Raw genomic sequence first — 14,359 nt, 5'->3', positions numbered from 1 at the left:
ACAGAAATCTGGCTTACTCAATAGATCCGCTATGATCATGCCAGAGATGACAGTTGCAAGGAAAAACTCCCCAAGAAAAATCTTTGAGAGTAACCAGACTCAAAAAGATCTTTTTCCATGACCTATCCATAATTTTTTCATACTCCTCCTATTCGCATTTCTGCAACTTCTTTTGCCAAAGATCTTCAGGCTGTCTCAACTGAATCAGAAGAGCCTCAGTTACTTAGAAGGTGTTTTCCCCCCTCACCTCTGCTGTACAAAGGGTTACCACAATGACAGGCACATCTTAATGGTAATCATTAATGTAATACCAACTTTAGCATGTGCGTGAGCTGAGTTAGAATTGGACATGATGGTCACTGTGTTGGGTGCTGATAGGTCTCACTATAGCTCTAGACTTGGAAGAGACCACATTTGCAGCAGGCAGACACGAAAGAGTTGTCATGCGAAAGTGAACTTCCTCTGAACCCTTATCGCTTGCTTGCATGTTATGTTATGAACTGCTGCTGCCCCAGACGTTTGCTCCCTGTATGTTGTCTGGTGTTGATTTAGTACAGATGGCACAGATTTTCTTCATTTGACATCACATCTAGGGAATTATTGTATATTATGTTGTTCAGTTTCAGCATCATTGATGCTGGCCTGAGTTACCTTATCTTTGCAAATGATCTGTCTGGGTAACATCACACACACACACACACACACACACACACACACACACACACACACACACACACACACTTCGAGATGATCCCATTGCCTAATTTCTTTAAAGGCAAGGAAACATTTTTTAATTTGGTGTCATTCCATTAAATGAGATTGAAGCTGAGCGTAAACCCAGCTTATAGTCTGTCATATAAGCTTGAAAATATCTATCCTAGCAGAGGCTTCATCCCTTAACAAGGCTAGCCCGGCTTCAGAGAGCAGCAGCAAATACGTGACTAGCGTTTGCTAATCACATTAGGTACTGTGGTCAGATTGTGAATTCTATCACAATCCAGCAGGTTTTTGTTGAGAATGTGATGAAAGAGGGAAAAGACTGTGCCTCAGGCGCATTTGTTAACTATAATATAAACATGTGCATTACATATGTCTTTTGATGCTCTCTGTCCACCACAAATGATGTACCTAACCATGTACATTATTTCCATACTGTTTTTTTCCTTTATGGAAGTATTCTTAAAAAAACACAAAAAACAAGGTGACTGCTTAGTGCCACTGCTGCCTGAACTCTCTTGAGGCACATAGAGTTACTTTGCACTTCCCTTTTACCCCAGTCACCTCCTGAACCCCCTCCAACCCACTGAATCTCCAGCACATATGCATCTATTATCTATAGCTGAATATAAGTACACCATATTAATTTACTTATACTTAATTTTATTCTGTGTACTTAATTTAGTTTGCTGTAATTGTGTAATTCATGATAATGGCCAATGTGCCCAGACAAGTTTCTTCAATTCAAGTCAATCCAGTGATTCTGACACAGAGTTATTGGATATCCATGTCCATTTGGAACAGCCTCACTTCAGTAATATGGTGGTTTTGTTTTATTCTGTCTGATCTAATGTATTTTATGCTAAGCACTGTCAGTAGATTCAAAATAAAGTGCCAAAAACAACAGCAAACCTCATTTTAAAATATACTGAATGAATAAAATATATGGAATCTTAAAATGCTTTGAATCATTTATGCATGATCCCTGTTCATAAGTGATAAGTGATTCTGATTCTGGTGAACTCTCAGAAATAAGGAACAGGACTTTTGAGGAAACAAATGCTTATCCCTGGAGTTGAGCCCTAAAGGCTGTACCTTTATGTGGAGGACCTGTGGGATGTAGTGTAAGTTTAAATCTCTTACTTTTGAGAGTTTGGTTATATTATGTGAACCTTTGGGAAAATGGAACTTTACAATATTGTTTCTTCAGAAAGTGTAAGAATGTCACATAAGTTCAAGATACTGCACCTCCAGCTCACCACTTCCATCTTACTTCCTTCTTGCAGAGTATATATAGCTAACCCATGCATTATCATGATGCAAAGTCTTACCAATCTCATTGCCTGTGTAAATTCCTAGCTGTGTTCAGTTCTGATTACTAGTACTATCTTTAAACAGTTTGCCTTGCCTTTTGGTTGCTTTTTTGGATTTTCCTTCTGGTTAAATCTACCATGTTTCACTGTGTTTGACCCTTGTTTCAACTGGAATTATGTCTTTCTGAATTTTTAAATAAAATCGTACTTCAAATGGATCTTGAACCATTTCCAGAGTTATTCATCCATCTATTTTCCGTACCAATTTTCCTACACAGAGTAGTGGGTAGCCTGGAGCCTATCCCAGGCACAGGGCGGGGGACTGTTGTTGCCGTTATTTACATTTACATTTACATTTATGTCATGGATTCATGACATGAAGGTGAGAACATGATACAATCATTCAAGTCAACAATGTTTAAATTGCAAGAACACTGTTTCTAGGAAGCTGGTAAGTATGATTGTCCAGCTAGTGACTTACTGAGGCTAATGATTTAGCCAGCTAGATATGTGGAGAATGTGATGGTATAGTGACAGTGGAAATGGCAAAAAACAATATCCTCCATACAACTGTAATTAAACTTAGCATCAACCTCCAATCAAACTCTATAATGGAAAGTGTTAACATTGTGTCACAGTCCATGAGCTCACCTCTACAAACATAATCAACTTCTGAAGAAGTGAATACAAGAACAGTTGGCCATTCATATGGTGTCCTCTCATAAACACAGTAAGCACGACCCCATTATAACATAACATTCAACACAGTCTGAGCATAAAGCAAATCTTCGGAGGCTCTAAGCGTTATGGCCACCCAGGGCTTGACCCTGTCAGAGCTCCAGCCACTCTAAAAAAGTGCCTCCTTTGTCACACTGTTTAGGGTTTCACACAGCCACTTCACTCCAGCTTTACAATATCACTCTGTGTCCTGACCTTGTCTGGATAATAAAACATCAAAACTGATCCATTCTCTGTAACAGGTAGCTTCAGATTAGAGACTCTGCTATGTCAGGTATTCTTCAAATCCAGTAGTGTAAATGACTTGCCTAACTTAATGTCCATGGAATGAAAGGGCACCAGCATGGTTTATTTATATTATAAAGTAGAGCTACGACAGGTTTACTCCTTTGTGTGTATGTGTGTGTATGTATATGTGTGTGTGTGTGTGTGTGTGTGTGTGTGTAATGCAAAGCACAAATTCAAATGTAGGGATGGATAGGTATGAGAATAAACAGAAATCTTTATGATATTACAGGGTGTCCCAAAAGTCTCCATAAGTAGGGGACTATGTATGCCATCACCACGTTGGTTGTGCCTTCATCAATGGATGTTCGTGGAAGTTAGTAATTTTGGCAACAGTGAAATGGAATAATGAGTCCCTTTATGGGGGCGGGGGGGGGGGCAGTATTAAAAGTAACAGTCAGTATCTGGTGGCCTCCAGCTGCTTTAGGTACTACAGTGCATCTCACCCTCGTGGACTGCACCAGATTTGTCAGTTCTTGCTGTGAGATGTTACTCCACTCTTCCACCAAGGCATTTACAAGTTCACCATCACGTCTGGGAACACACATGGTTACATGTAATTTTCCACTGCCAGGACGATCAGCTGTCCTTCCTGTCTCCCTGTAGCACTGTCTTAGGCGTCTTACGTTACAGACATTGGAGTTTATTGCTCTGAACGCATCTACAGTCCTCATGCCTCCCTGCAGCAGGCCTATGGCATGTTCATGCAGGTGAGCAGAAACCCTAGGCATATTTCTTCTGGTGTTTTTCAGAGTCAGTAGAAAGGTCTCTTTAGTGTCCTAAGTTATTGTAACTGTGACCGTAATTGCCTACCGCCTGTAAACTGTTTGTGTCTTAAGGACTGTTCCACAGGCACATGTGCAATAATTGTTTATGGTTCATTGAACAACCATGAACATTTTTTTAAAAACCTTTCCAATAAAAATTTGCAAAGCTTATTTGGATTTTATAAAATATATTTTTTTTAAATACAGTCTCCTTAAAAAGGGACATTTCTTTTTTTGCTGAGTGCTGAAGGTGGTTTTCCATCTATCAACTCTGATAAGGACCAGATTGTATGCACTCCAAATGTCCAGTTTCATGAAGATGCAGGCTTATTTCGGTTCAAGATAAGAATACAAGGGAGGGATAGATAGCTATGTCATTTATGGCCACAAGGCATAAGTGTAGACGACCTCAGCGATGCAATTGCATAAGCCAAGAACACTCATAGATAATGAAGTCAAGCTCTCTGGAGCAGTAGCACAACTGGAACCACACTTCTTCTATGTTCTTAAAGGAAATTATATAGCTGGATATAAAGGTGAATCAAAGATGACAATACTAGCAGTACCTGATGACGTGGAAAGGTTTGACTCCACCTGGCTGAGGAGGGAAAACTGATTGCAAGGCCAGCCATGGTGAGGATAGGGCAGGTGAGCTGCTGATTTTGGTGTGAGACATTTTCTACAGCAGTCCTAAGGGAAATAGTTGTTGGCCCAGCAGTACTGAACTTTTGCCTCTATCACCATGTCTGTTTGAAACATAAAATTGCAAGTTACTTGCTAAGTTATTTTTTTTAAGTGGGTTGTGCTTTGGCACTGCTCCTCTGCACAGATGAATCTGATTATTTAAAGTATTTGTATGGGTTGTATATTAGCTCCAATACTTGACAACGGAGATGTTGGCGGATGTGGTTTTCTTGGAGTAGAGGTGAATTGCTCTCTCTCTCATAGCTATCAGAAAATAAGTTCAATTTACCACACTGACCATAACAAAACAAACAACAAAAAACAATAACAGGAAACTTGATACCTAGCTGAATCAAGCGAACAAGTGTGCTAATGTTATACCTATTGAGCTGCTGAAATGTCTTACCTTTTTAGCAGAAAAAAATCCATGGGCTCTGTCAGTTTCCCATTTTGACTGCAGGCTCTCTACAGTTTGAGGTTTCTTGGTTTTGACAACAGCTGATTCTCCAGGTGTCAACAATGAGTGTGTTTAGAACTACCCAGATTAACAGCAGCCATCTAGATGACAAGTTTAAATTCTAAGCAATTATTGTAAAAACAAGCTACAAACACTCCACCATCCTCAGCACCCACACACATGATATATTAGCGGGCTCTTCTTCTTTCTGTTTATGGACGTGAAGTAACCACGCAAAGGCGAATGACGTCAAACTGATGTTTCCCACGAAATCTGACCCGACAGCTCAAATGATAAATGATTATTATAAGCTTACTGTTGCGAATAGGGGTAAGGTAAGAAAATGAGAAATTTTCTTGTTATGTTCAATCTGCTAGGGAAATTAATTCCTTAGCTTGCTGAAAAAGATAAACCACTCATAGGCTTGTTGTCCAAGTTAAGACATTATGGTCTCAGCAGATACTTCTTCTCTTAAGGTTTATTTTTCTTATAAAAAATCTCCAGAACAGTGGAAACCTGTGGCATATGACATGTGCTCTCACACCCACACAGCAGCACAATGCACAGGTTGAATAGGAAGTACTAAACTTGACATGGTCATGCCAGAGACTGTGAGACATTCTGATTACAAACCTCTCCTCAGCATCTTGGTTGTGCAACTGTTGGACACTCTACCACCCAGAATGATACTTTTTAGTATGAGTAATGAAATACTCCTATTCAGTGAACATGTTTTAGGGAAAGATAAGATAAGATAAGATAAACTTTATTGATCTCACACTGGGGAAATTCCCTCGTTACAGCAGCTCAATTACACAAAAAACAGATAGGAAAGAATACACATTAAATAGGAATAGAATTGAAAAAAATGTCTAAAAATATATATACAATAGGAATAGAAAAAATAAGAATAATAGTAGTAAAAAAATAATAATAATTGTAATATGTACACTATGAACACCTCAATGTATGTACAGATGAATACAAATATGCATATATACAAATGAGTAATACCTTGTTTATATACAGAAAAGTGATAAATGGAAAAAGATCTGTGAACTGCCACACATACCAGCCAAAGCACAATGCAGTATTGCAGACAGATGGAAAACACCAATATTTATGTAGATACACTTATGAATAACCTCCCCGGAAGTACCATATATTGTGACAACCTAAAAGACCGTCTTAGGCAGGCAGTGTTAGCACTCAAGTTATGGACAGAACTGAAGTGTCAGTGACCACTAAAGTGGGTTGACCATCATTTCCTAATCGATTCAAGATGGTCTTTTTAGCTTTTTTGTAAATTTAATTTTGGTTGAATAGTTCCTGACATGCTGAAAAGTGCATTAACCCACATTATGTATGTTAATGTGTTGTTTTGTAAACAAATACCTAGTTACCCCAGAAGGTGTCAGTATAGATCAGCAGTGGCTCATTTTACCAACTTTGCTGGATCATAATGGCTTTAATCTGCCATCATTGCCTTGCTTACAGTTACAAACTCACCATATTAATCCAGTTTGGCCAGTTTCTGTTATCAATGCTAAAACATGCATTTTATATTCCCCACTGGTTTAAGTATGCTGAACAATCTGTCTTATTGCCATTGCACCAGTGGTGTTGTCTTATATAAAAATTCAAATATGATCCAGGTTATAGTAGCTCATCCCTGTCCTATTGTAATTTGTGAAGCTTATTTGTCACAAACACGCTACACACATGGTTTAAATCTGATCAATCTGTATAACTTCCAGCCAGCATATTATGAGTAGCTGGCATGCATTATGCAACAGGAAAGCAATAAGTGACCCTCCAAAAATAGGGCACTTTTTGAAGCACCAGATAACTCAAGCACTTGATTGGTCCTTGGAACAAATTCAGATTGTACACATTGAGAAAACCTAAATTTGGACTTGCTAGCCAGCTCTGGGTCTAAACATTTCCGAGTAAAGAAAATACATGAGCTGTTTAATGTCTGAGGTAATGTCTTTATATTCCTGATGAAAAAGTATCTTACTAACTCTGTCAGGGAAAATTAACCATGGCTATTAATGGTAGCTTGTTAATCTCCCAGATGCATGGCTAATGAGGGTTTACTGACGTTTCAGGAGAGCAGGCAGTGTGTTTCCTGACGTTCTTTTGGTTTATGATGAAGTTAGTGATGCTGAATTCGATTCTATAACATGAAAGGTCATTATTGATGGCATATTCTTTCTGAGGCTGGAGTGTAATGAAGCTGACGCAAAGCTATAGTCTTAGGAGGCTGGCTAATTCCACACCGCACCATTGCACATAAAGAGAAAAATATATCCTACAAGGGCAGATTATACCACTAAAGAAACACTGACTTAGTATGATATCACAGCCCTTATTTTCTAGCTCATTCCTGATTCTGCTAATTCCTGCTAGCTTTCATCAGAAGTGTTAGCATTGTTTGTCAGTTCACAGTACAAATTACAACAAATTAAGCTAATACAACATAAATATAGAGAATAAACACATACATACAGTATGTTGTATTGTGGAATATAGTAGTTATAGAAGTAACCTATTCTTGAATAGTGTAATCAGCAAGTAAGTGTAAAGATACATCTATATACTAGTATACTGTAATTCAGAAAAACTAAAATAGTTATAGTTTCAATGTTATGCTATGCCAGTTAAAAACCCACCAGGTGATAAATGAAGATTCAGTTGTTTGCTAAGCTACTGATTAAGCTACTGAAAGCTGAAAGTTATGCTTTTAAAGAAATAAATTGGCATAATATAATAGTGTAGCACTGGAGCTATATAGCTAACAAGTAATGAATGCCTATCTCAGCCAAAAATATTATAAATATCACATAATATCACTTCCTGATATGGTTTAAGGTGGTATGTCTCAACCAGCTCCCTAGTTCAGTAGGTAGTGAATCAGTATATTGTGTACTTGAGTTTGGACACTGGTAAGGACCCTGGCTCACTACACATTGGGACATTGATAACTGAATTGCCAGCGACATGATTACATACGCGTGTTGTAAAACATCACCAAGAATGAAAAACTTTTAAAAATGTAAAAGTTTTCTTTCATATAAATGTGGTAGCTTAATCACACGCATTTCTGTCAAGATATGCCAAGATCATACACTAGCTAGTGGATTTTTTTTAATCATTAAACACTTAAAAGTCATTAGACTAAACAAACTGTATATAGAAAGTCAAATAAAGTTAAAAATCACTAAAATAAGTAATAAAATGAGAGCCACAACATGATAACATGCTAATTAAATTTACAGACAAAGTTGGCTGAGAGGTCTCCCATTTTTTTTTCGGGCTGAGAGGCTTCAGAAAACATGATATCATTTCCAATAACAGAACATAGTGAGCATCGGTGCTCCCTGGTTTTTGCGGTGCATTGTGGGATTTTTTAGGGAGTGAACGTTTCAATGTACTGGAAGGATTTTGCTGTTGAGACAGTCCTTAAAATTGGGCGACTTTTAGACACACCAAGAGTATGACTTACTGTAGTGTATAAAAACCTTAGTGTGTAACTGGACAATTTAATAATTTGGTGGCAGCCATCTTGGACAAATTTTCATACTGGTTAGCCTTTATCTAGTAGTGCTTGATATTCAATCATAAAACTAAAAGAAAACCTTTACCCTGAAACACACTGAATATGTTTGTAGCAATTTTGGTGCTGTATTTTCATTATTTCTCTAAGAAGTTAGTGCTGTTTGTAGCTCTGACATCACACATGAATACTGTTAGCGCAGTTACAATGGTGCTTAATAGGAGAAAAAAATGAATGATCTCAAACATAAGGGAAAATATCTGGGTTACGCATGTAACCCTGTTCCCTGAGAAGGGAACGAGATGTTGCATGAGCTCCAGGCGCCTCTTAAGCGATAGAGATTGCTTCCACAATCCATTTAGAGATACACTGCTTCGACACAGCATCCCCTCTACTGTCACCGCCAAAACAGACCAGCAGCTGCTCCGACTTATGCCACTGGCTGGAGCGGTGGACATAAGTAGTGAGGAATGGAGGAGGGCAGAACGTCTACAACACTACTGGCTGGGCAGCAGACGTAGGCACTTTAGGAATATAATTCGGCATAGTATATAGGAAGGCCTTCGCTAATCCAGGGGCAAAGTCAAGGTAGGAATGGGAAACAGAGAGAGCTTGTAGATCTCCTACTCGCATGAGAGATGCCAGGGCCAGCAGAAGAGCTACCTTTAGAGTCAGAAGCTTCTAGACTCCAAGGGCTCAAATGGGGCACCTGGCAGACCTTCCAGGACCACAAAAAGGTCCCAGGAAGGTATGTGGTCTGCAGATGGGCCTTGGCCGCCAGACACCACGTATCTACTTCAAAGTTATAGGATGTTGCCTCACAGATGCTCCATCAATGGGGCATGGCTGGCCAAAATGGCGGCCACGTAGACCCTGATGTAGAAGAAGGCAAGGCTGCTGAGAAACGTCTCAATGACTCCAGGACTGTAGCTATTGCGCAGTTCACTGGGTCTAGCTGACGTTCCTCACACCATGAGACAAAAAGTCGCCACATGAGCGCATTCAATTTCCTCGTAGATGGTACGCTATTGTTCAAAATGGTCTTTAAAACCTCAGTTGCGAGACCAGAATCTATGAGCTGGTGCCTCTCAGGGACCAGACCCACAGTTTCCATAGTTCTGGCCAAGGGTGATAAATCAGCCCTCTGGCTTGAGACAGTAGATCCCTGCGGATGGAAATCTCCCAAGGAGTGCCGTCCAGCAGGGATATTATATCTGAGAACCCTATGCATGTTGGGATAGAAACACCCTCATCGTAGTAGAATCCTTATAACATCTAGAAAAGTTGTAATCTGCACTGGAGAAAGCATACTTTTCTTGAGGTTCATCCTGAGCCCCAAGCTCTTCATGTGGGAGAGAAAAACATCTCGATGTTGAATCACCAGTTCCCTGGATCATGGTAGAATTAACTAGTTGTCCAGGTAGTTTAGTACACAGATGCTCTGGAGTTGCAATGGAGCCAGAATGACATCCACGCACTTTGTGAAGGTGTGAGGCGATAAAGCTAGCCCGAAGGGAAGAACTTGATATTGGTATGCATTGCCACCAAACGCAAACCTCAAGAACTTCCTGTGACTGGGCAATATATCTATGTGGAAATATGCATGTTTTAGATCTCAACCAGTCCTCAAACTGAATCTGTGGAATGATAAGTTTGAGTGTAAGCATCTTGAACCTGCATGTCCGAAGAGTACAGTTCAGATGAGGCGGATCTAAAATTGGCCGCATACTTCCATCTTTTTTGTGGACAAGGAAATAACAGCTGTAAAAACTTCCCTCCCTCTGGGAATGGGGTACATGTTCTATGGCCCCATTGTCCAAGAGGGATCTTACTTCCTGCGCTATCATGGGGCTCTGCTCTGTGCTGACTACTGTGGTGAGCACACCAATGAACAGGGGGGGTCGAGCTCCGAACTGGACCCGGTCACCCTTTTCTGCAGTAGACAGAACCCATGGAGACACATTTGGCAGTAGTTTCCATGCTGCCAGATGGTCTTTTAGTGACATTAACTTTTCCACATTCTATTGGAGGGAAAGCATCAGATTTTTGTTTCCCTGTGACAGCTCGCTGACCAGAGAACACTGAAAACTTGGGACAGCCTTGGCTAGGTGGGCATACAGTAGTACTGGGGGCTAACTGCCCTAACAACCTCATGTCCCCTGATACATCTGTCCATGACCCTCCAGGACCACTCCTACATTGTCTGCTTGGCCTTTATGACCATTCTAAGATCAGGCCTAGTAGCAGGCTGCAATTGTGGCCGACCGGTTCCCCTAGCTGTCTGCAGGGGCAGGTAGGCCTTCACACTCACCTTCTGTGCCTCCCTCGCATTAGCACTGGCCATTAGTGGATGTCCAGATGAACTCGACACAACAGGGAAGGAACTGGCTGAATGCCGCCGTATGTCGAGCTTACTCGGCAGGTCAGCTGGGTAGGCCTGCAATATTGCCATTGTATGCAGTTACCCACAAACAAGACCCACTACCCCATAGGCCTTGCCCACCAATGCTGCGGTGGCCTTACATGGCATTCTCTCTCATTCATACTTTTCTCTCTTTTTTTTTAAAGGGAGAGAAAGTAAACCGATTTTTAAAAAATTTTTGAAAAGAGAGAGAGGAAATGAAGAGTCTTTTTGTGGGCGTTACACAAATGACTGATATGCAGTCTCACTGAATATAATAAAGCTGATGGCGTGGTTCATAGGTGCCGTTTTTATATCACGCATCTCACCTAATCGCCTAATCAGGGCAGGCCTATAACTAGGCATGATGTTACACAAGCGTCAGAAACCGGCCACGCACGAGGGCGCTTCCCACAACGTGACGCTCAGGTAACATTGAGTTCCCTTTGAAAGTGAACGGTCAGGTCCAGTTAGCTCCAAATACAAAAGAGAAAGAGCTTTCTCACTCAAAATTTTCCAATAAGGGTTAATATCAAATTAATGAGACATCCAATGGAGAAGTAGTGGAAGCAGCATACATTGGACTCCAAGTTCCCCAATAAAACTCTGGCATAGGATGAAGTTGCACTGAGTTACAGCACAGACTCAGCTTGGCTAGTTAATGATCTATGAGATTATGAGCATAGTGGCATTGGTGTCGGTATTAGCATGAAAGTTGAAGCTCTGGAACATTATCTGTTTGGGCAAAGTGTACAGATGAGGAGGTGAGAGAGGTGGGCAGACTACAGGACTAAAGCCTTCTGCATCACTTTAGATAGATATGAAGCAAAGACTGATCCACACTAGCAGGTAGTCAAACAGAATTGTGGGTAATGTAGGAAACTGTTTTCCAAAATGAAAATAGATCCCATGTTGATGAAAGACATTTAAACCAAAAGTCAACACAAAATTTAATTACAAAATATATCTTGGATGTCACTGAGGATTAATATGCCAGTCGATCTGGAGTGTTTTTTTTCCATTAAGGCAAAACATTTACTCACCAATTTACCCAGAACTTATTGAGAGACAGTTTAAAACTTAAATACAATTTTTCATCATAGCCAGACAGGAGCTTTATTGGGAGCTTAAAAAACAGCCATTTGAGATTATTCTAGGGCTGCTTCAGTGTGAGTGTGTGTGTGTGTGTGTGTGTGTGTGTGTGTCCTTGGATCTATTGGAACTACAAGTTCCTCCGTGATTTTGCACTGCAGAAATTAATGCAAAATCAAGCAAACTCAACAATATTCACATGAGCTTGTAAATTTTCAAAATTACAGCAGATTTTCCTCAGATTTGGGCCAAGACATGTCATCACAACGGACATTCAGCCAAAGCCCCCTTCGATTCACGTGTGTCGAACATGAGTACAGCAAAAAGGTCTCATTTACAAACAAACATCACTGTAAAAGACCAAGCAAAATAGTTTTGTGCAATTGCAATTTCACCAATTCAAGTAGTTTTTTAACGCAAAAAACCCCCACAAAAACCTCTGCAAGCTGCATTGCAAATTTGGAAAAATACTACAGCAAAATCAAGCATTTTTGGCTGCAACAATCACCCAAAAAAAAAATACACCTCCACAAAATCTTGTACAGGCTGAACTACATACAGCGCCTCGTCTGACACCTCAGAGTTCTGGACTTGTGAATGCTTTTTTCCCCCTCACACACTTTCATCATCTGGCTTATTCTTTACCGCCCCCTTTGATTCCAAAAATATGCAGGAAATGAAATCAAGCTCTGTCTAACTTTGTAGTGAGGTGACAAAAGATTCCCTGTCAAACGCTACGTTTCTGTTTTCTGTAATAGGCCCAGAACATTTGGAATTAATTTTGTGTTCAAAAGCAAAATCTGTCTGAATGAGCTGTGCAGACTGTGTCAGACAAGACAGTAGGGTGCGTGTCTGTGTGTGCAGATAAAAAGCATACACAAGTCTGAGGATCCAGTCTTGATTCTGTGCTTGTGGTTAAGAGGAACTAGATTTGATAGGATGGCGATACACCAGTCATTGTTTATGGCAAACTCGATGATCCTGGAACACCCAGGCCGTGGCGGCATTGTCATGCAGTGTAATCGGTTATAATGATTCTTGAGTGTGTGACTGGCTTTCTGTTCTGTACTTGCTCACATTACTGTAGGTGGTAGCTGTTTGTAATTCGGCTTGAGAGGAGAGAATAGTTGCAGACAGACAGCATTAATAAGCACAGACAGACAGCTCTCATGCAGCATTCATACTCATACTGCTGCCAATGTTCTGCTCTCTCTCTTGCTCTCTCCCTCTCTCTGTCAATGGAACAAAACATGAGTGCAGACAAAGGAGAAAAGGAGTGCCAGGGAAGCATTTCAGTAAACATGTTCAACCCTCATAACTACAAGTACACACAAACAAACCCTGAAAAGCAAGCACCTACACAACCTGCACACACCACAGAGCGCATGAGGACACAAATGGAGGTGGAGCGTGGGATAATTGAGCCTAAGCCAAGCTCAATCTCATTGTTACTCATCAGTGCCGACTGCTCAATGTCGTCTAGACACCAGCCTCTCACAGCGGCCCTGCTGATAAATCTGAATTCTTAATATTGCCAGGGCAAATATAGACTTCAGATCTTGGAATAGCAAATGAAAGGTATTAGACAGGTGATGATTTCATGGTCTGTCACACATTCTGTCAGATGTAAGGGCACAAACAGGTGAGGTCTTGTTCCACTGGGTGCCTTAGTTTGTCCAGTTCTTTGTTATAGCTTCCTGGCTTGACACTTCAACCAAATTGGTAGTGGTGTAGTGAGCATGGTGGCAAACCTTACAAAAGGAGTAATAGTGTAATAGTACAGTAATAGTGTAAAGTTTGCTAGCTGTCTAGGTTATCTAGGTAGAGATTAGCTGCTGCAGTGATAGCTACATGTGGGTGATTTAAGGAAAGGCTATCATTAATGCTATATTTTATGAAGTCCTAAGGCTCTCTAGCAAGCTAACAGAAGCAAGTTATCATTAACAAACAGGATCAAAGAAAGAATTTTACAATTTGTAAAATTTAGTCTAGCACATGTGATAGTCATGTGATCAAATATGAACTTTGTGGAACCTACATTGACTTTTGGTCTAAATTCCTCCCAATTAGAGAAATACATATGTACAAGCCATGCTGTATAGTTGAAATATGTATATAACAAAGCTCATTGCAAGAAACATGAGCTGTCTCATGGCACACTACAGGCTTCAAACATTACACATACCTTTGTGTTGATATAGAAAAACAGTTGACAAGCACAATGTATGATATTTGGACAGACAAGGCCTGTGGGATGCTTTGTGTGCTGACCTGGAATGGCCTTTGTGGCTTTCTCTCCCTCTCCAACTGCAGCAAATCAGGTCTTCTGGTGCTCCATCTAATAAC

Source organism: Ictalurus furcatus, chromosome 10 (genome assembly GCF_023375685.1).
Source record: "Ictalurus furcatus strain D&B chromosome 10, Billie_1.0, whole genome shotgun sequence".
Lineage (NCBI taxonomy): Eukaryota > Metazoa > Chordata > Actinopteri > Siluriformes > Ictaluridae > Ictalurus > Ictalurus furcatus.
This window is presented reverse-complemented; position numbering follows the sequence as displayed.